The sequence below is a fragment of the Glycine max genome, chromosome 13 (assembly GCF_000004515.6).
Source record: "Glycine max cultivar Williams 82 chromosome 13, Glycine_max_v4.0, whole genome shotgun sequence".
NCBI lineage: Eukaryota > Viridiplantae > Streptophyta > Magnoliopsida > Fabales > Fabaceae > Glycine > Glycine max.
This window is the reverse complement of record NC_038249.2, coordinates 33,325,199-33,330,963: the sequence shown is the minus strand read 5'-3', so window position 1 is coordinate 33,330,963 and position 5,765 is coordinate 33,325,199. Positions and strand designations below refer to the sequence as shown.

General features: G+C 32.0%; 1 long non-coding RNA gene and 1 other non-coding gene across 3 annotated transcripts; both read left to right on the top strand.

Annotated features, from left to right (window-relative positions):
* Positions 1–1,046: 1,046 nt before the first annotated feature.
* On the top strand, positions 1,047–1,633 carry LOC102666986 (uncharacterized). 2 transcript variants are annotated; one of them, XR_005887941.1, is made up of 2 exons: positions 1,047–1,106; positions 1,386–1,633. It is a non-coding gene; the product is annotated as an uncharacterized lncRNA (long non-coding RNA). The 2 variants fall into 2 exon arrangements; XR_417676.4 differs by lacking the exon at positions 1,047–1,106 and adding an exon at positions 1,246–1,304.
* Positions 1,634–5,373: 3,740 nt separating this feature from the next.
* TRNAI-AAU (transfer RNA isoleucine (anticodon AAU)) lies at positions 5,374–5,447 on the top strand. Its single transcript has one exon. It is a non-coding gene; the product is annotated as a tRNA-Ile (tRNA).
* Positions 5,448–5,765: the final 318 nt, after the last annotated feature.

The window sequence follows — 5,765 nt, the reverse complement described above, 5'->3', positions numbered from 1 at the left end:
CAGGAAAGAAAAAACCATGACATTTTTTTCCCTTTCTTCTTTTTCTTCCAACTTACTGTATCCAACCTACTCAGTCTAATTAATTGTAGTTATTATATATTAAGTTTTTATTTTTCTTGAGCTTTGTTAAACTCTGTGTAGTGGTAGTGGTGGGTGTTCTTTGTATAGAAAGATTCTTTCTTGTAAATTAATATGAGCATTGGCCACTTGGAGATTTATTGCAGTGACTAAGGCTTCTTGGGAGATTGAGCAATCCTTACAAAGTTTAATAGGTACAACGATAATCTTTATGTTGCATTTTGTCTCCGTGACTACCAGAGATTTAATTCTCACCATTAATCCTTACACTTGTACCTGATGACATTGACCATCCCACAACTGTTTTTGAAGCCGCTCCAGGTTATGTGGGATGCTACCATATTCGGGGTGTTTAATCAAAACTTCCCGTTGTATATAAAGCACAAAGATCTCTCTGAAATTGCACATGGTGGTCAATGTCTCAGCATATCAGTTATACAGTTGTGGATTCTGTAAGTCATTTTAGATTACTATTAATTACCAAAGTAATTGTTTTAAATTCATACATAATTAACTTTGACTTAACAACACAGCCATCTGACTGAGACAAGTGTGCGAGCGGGGAATTCTGATGTGTATGGATTCCTCGAGCCACAGTCCATTCAGAGATCTGGACAATCACAATTTGAATCCGAAAGTTACATCAAGAGTTGGATACAGAGTTCAAAACGAGATGTTTACCTTGGAGCCTATCTGAATAGGTAAGTCAAACACAATAATTGAATTTAAATAATCTATACTACTACAATAAACTATATTCGTCTCTACTGCAGTGGACACTGGCAAATGGTCGTCATTCTACCTAAGGAAAACCTAGTTGTTTGGTTTTGTTCTTTGCATAACAGGCCAGACAACTACCTTAAGGGAATAATTAACAGGTCAGTATTGTTTTCAATACATTTTCATTGGCATAACTCAACAACATCAATATTTTAATGTTCCTTATATTCAACACTAGTGCTTTGAAAGGACTTGATGATACTCCACAACCGAAATCCAAGGCTGCTGCTAGGTGGATTGTTGTTAAGGTACGTGATTTAAATAAAAGTTCTACTTATATATATTTTATGTGTGTGTACACTAATTGTAGTTAACGTTTAATTAATATCCAAATTTCATTATGTATTTAGTGTAATAGACAAAAAGGAATCACTGAATGTGGCTACTACGTGATGCACTGGATGTCCACCATAATCTTAGGATCTTTCAGGAATAATTGGGAGACGGTAATTGTTTATTACAAACAAATTTGGTTTTTTTATAATTGTTATTACATTATTAATTTATTTTTTTATTTCATCATGCAGTATTTTAATGAAGTTAGACCATTGGAAGCAGAGAGATTTAAGGCACTTCGCATACAGTGGGCACAATATTATCTAAAAGTTAGAAATCAAACATAGGATGTTAGGCAACTATGTAACTTTAGGTTAATAAATTAGTTTACGTACTTTGCATTATATTTTTTACAATTGTTGTTTCATCTTAACATTGAACAACCTTTGTTGATAGCTAGTTTTTTGCTAAAATCTATTTGAAAACTGAATGCAAATGATATATGTTGTGTGCTGTGTGGTCTGATTTTAAATTTACAGGTTAAATTTTGGTTTTTTGTAAAAACAAAGACATTATATAAAAAAAATTCCTGAAAACAACATCGGTTTTTTATAAAAACCGATGTTAACGTGGGTTAACATCGGTTTTCTGTAAAAAACCGATGTTAAAATTCAATAATAACACATTCGTTAACATAGGTTTTTTAAAAAAACCGATGTTAACTGTCAACAATAACACATTCGTTAACATCGGTTTTCTGTAAAAAACCGATGTTAAAATTCAATAATAACACATTCGTTAACATCGGTTTTTATAAAAAACCGATGTTAACTATCAATAGTAACACATCCGTTAACATCAGTTTTTTGAAAAAACCGATGTTAACCCACGTTAACATCGGTTTTCATAAAAACCGATGTTAACTGTGAATAGTAACATATTCGTTAACATCGGTTTGTTATAAAAATCGATGTTAATTGTCAATAATAACACATTCGTTAACATCGGTTTTTTATAAAAACCGATGTTAACTGTCAACAGTAACACATTCGTTAACATCGGTTTTTATAAAAAACCGATGTTAACGAACGTTAACAACGTTAACATCGGTTTTCTGTAAAAAACCGATGTTAACTGTCAACAGTAACACATTCGTTAACATCGGTTTTTTGTAAAAACCGATGTTAACTTTCAATATTAATATACATTTTCTGGGTGTAATTCATATTAGCAACATCGGTTATTTATATAACCGATGTTGGTAATTTTACTTTAACATCGGTTTTTGAAAAACCGATGTTAACGATAATATTATCAACGTCGGTACTTTCAACATCGGTTGAAAAACCGATGTTGAAAGTCATAAATAACCGATGTAGAAAGCATATTTTCTAATAGTGGATCCCAAATCCAATAATGTTAGTATAAAAAGGAAAGAATCCCTCAAATAAGGAGACTGATTCATTTCTCACATAATCATTACATATCCCTGGTAGTTCTAAGCCGAATCCTCATTTAAACATTAAAATACCTTTTGCAGGTATTCTCTCTTGTTGTGTCAAATCCTCACGCACATGAGATCTCAGCAAGAAACATCAAGCAGACGACCTTTTGACTTAGTAAACCCTTCGATACAGTAAGAGACCCTTCGATAGAAAGACAATTATCCATCCTATTTGTGAGAGGAACAGAGAGCAAGTACCCAAATTTGGGAAGAACCGATATGAAATTGAAGCATAGTTTAAATTCTAATGGATAAATGCTATTATTCAATGATTTGATAGTAAATATGCAAGTTTGATCTTAATAACAATCCCGCAGTAGCCTTGGATTATGGAAAACAATGTGCATGCTTGGTTTTTAGTTTGAAGGCCCAAAAATATGTTCAAAAAGTAAAGCTGGAAAAGTATTTTGTTTGGTTTTAAGTTGAGCTTGATTTTAAATTGAATTTTGTTACAATTTTGCTTTGAAAGTCAGTTTGAAATGGAAGTAAAAGGAGAGTTTATTTTTATAAACACAGTTTACAATATGAATTTTATTCAAACTTGTGTTTATAAATTTTAATGATTGATAAAAGGTCAGACATTAGGGTAATTTTTTTATTACAAATGAAAAGAAGACAAAACAAAGAAAAAAAATTATGAACGCCTTATTAAAAAACAAGGCCATGGTCGTGAGTATGAAAAGCTATTGATGTTTTTTTTTCGAACAGCAAGCATTATATTGATGAAAGCAGGGTAGGTGCCACGAGTAGTGACAGACACCAAGCCAAGAGATACAAGATATTAATGAAGAGTGGACATCCGAGTTCAAGAACATACAACTCGTTTAAACTATTGATGTACGTTGCTAAAATCCATAACGATGAAAGACAAACTGTGGATATTTAAGGACTCTTTTTAATAGACTTAAATATCATCATTAATATCTGTAATGATAGTACCATGATATTGATGGGTATAGTAAATTATAATCGCCTGGTCGATCAACAAATCTGTATTAATGGTAGAGAAATCTTGAACATTTGAATATTCTATCAATGCATGGTAGTATAAGTCTATAATGATAGGTTCCTAATTTTAACTATAGTCTTCTTATAAATGAACGAAACTATTATTATTCATGTAATTACGTTTTTCTTTCTGAATATATACTGATTCTGAATTTAAAAATAAAAAATCATACGTAAGTCAAGCTAATGTTTTTAAAGTTTGGGACATGGGCATCCTTGGCCACATACGGTCACGTCCAACCCGTTTGTCTATATATTTGACTTGGTTATCCGAATTAATGATATCAAAGTAAACACCCAAAAATTGCTACGGTGAATTTGCCCCCTTCTAAACCAACACAAGGGCTCCACAAACCACCACGCACTTGGAAAACAAGAACACAAAAATCAATTTGTCTAGATTGTGTTTGTGACTGTGTAACTCTAGATCAGCTGATCCAAAACGATATACAATTTCATTATAATTTTCTTAAGAAAAAAATCATGATAAATCTTACAAAAAGAAAAAGAAGAGAAGATGAAGAAATAAATAATTAAATGAAATAATTTTTAAGCAATCAAACATGCATATACATGCGTGCGTGACCATCCAACTCAAAAAGATTGAACTTCACAGATATAATTAGCTAATTAAGTGGACCAACAAACAAATATTGACGAAATTGAAATAGGTATCCTCGGAACTGAACAGGAGATGAAATGAGGATTAAATAAAGCAATTGAAAACTTAAACAAGTGACATGCATATTTTTCGCAATTTTCACATACTGTGAGAAGGATTTTAATAGTATATCTCAAGTTTGACAAAAGATCACAACCTAGCTCCCACAATCACGTGGGCATAGTTAGGGTTGTTAGGATGATGTGCATGTTTACATTAGCTTGTGTCTTACTAATTAAAAGAAACTTTTTATCTAAGCAACTCGGTGAGAGCAACAAATTGTTAGCGAAATTTCTAGCGGTGAGATCTTAAAATCATACGAGCTTTGGAAATGGCCGAAATCAAGTGAGTTTATACTTGAGAACATTGAACACTGTAGTTGGATTTGACTACAAACATGTATAGGTTCTCTAAATTCTTTCGTGAAACTATAAAACGTCGGCGTGAGCAAGAATCATTTTTCACATGTAATGTGATAACCTCTCGTGGTGTGTCGTCTAATCGTAGCAAAGCACGTACCGGACCCTCATTTTGTTTGATTTTTTGGGGTAGATTTACCCATCCCTATCACGTTGAATGAATTGAAATAAAATTAGAGAAACAATATCACATTGAAATGAAATTAAAGGGATTGCATTAATTAAGGTTAAATTAATCAGTAAATTCTCTTGTAACTTTGTAAGATTTTTTTTTAATTACGTTCTCATCATTTGATTTTTTTTAATTAAATTTTTATAATTTAAATTCTATAATTATGTCCTTTATAAGTTAACGCACCATTAAAATGCGGCTAAATATCACTAACACGACATTTTTTTAATTAAATCCTCGTAATTTAAATTTTATAATCATGTCCTTTATAATTTACACATATTACATACCATATAATGGTATGTAATGAGTTTTTTTTCTTCATATTTACAAGAGTCAAGAGGTTGCAGAAAGATTATCCAATAGTCGAGTTAGTCGGGTCAATGTATTGTGCCGAGCCCAAATACAATCGCATGAATATTTCGTTTTTTTTTAGTTCTAGATTTAAAATAAATTTAAATCAGACTTATCAAATGGCCTATTAGCTCAGCTGGTTAGAGCGTCGTGCTAATAACGCGAAGGTCGCAGGTTCGAGACCTGCATGGGCCATTTATTTTTCATTTTTAGTACATTTGTGTGTTATAATTTTCTTCTATCGCCCCTTTACATTGCAATAACGCTAAGGATTGGGATCAACACCTGCATGGGAGGGCCAATATATTCAAAAACCGGCCCAATATATTATCCCCTAAATTTTTATTGTCTGGAAATTTAATCAATATGTTTAATCATTCTGTTTCATTATCAATAATTATGAGTAGGGCATGATAAGGGTGAGACATTCATCTATGCTAAGAGGTTTAGATGGAATGTTGGGCAGAGGTTGTATAGGGTTATTATTGAAATTGTCTTCAGGGACATGCTCTC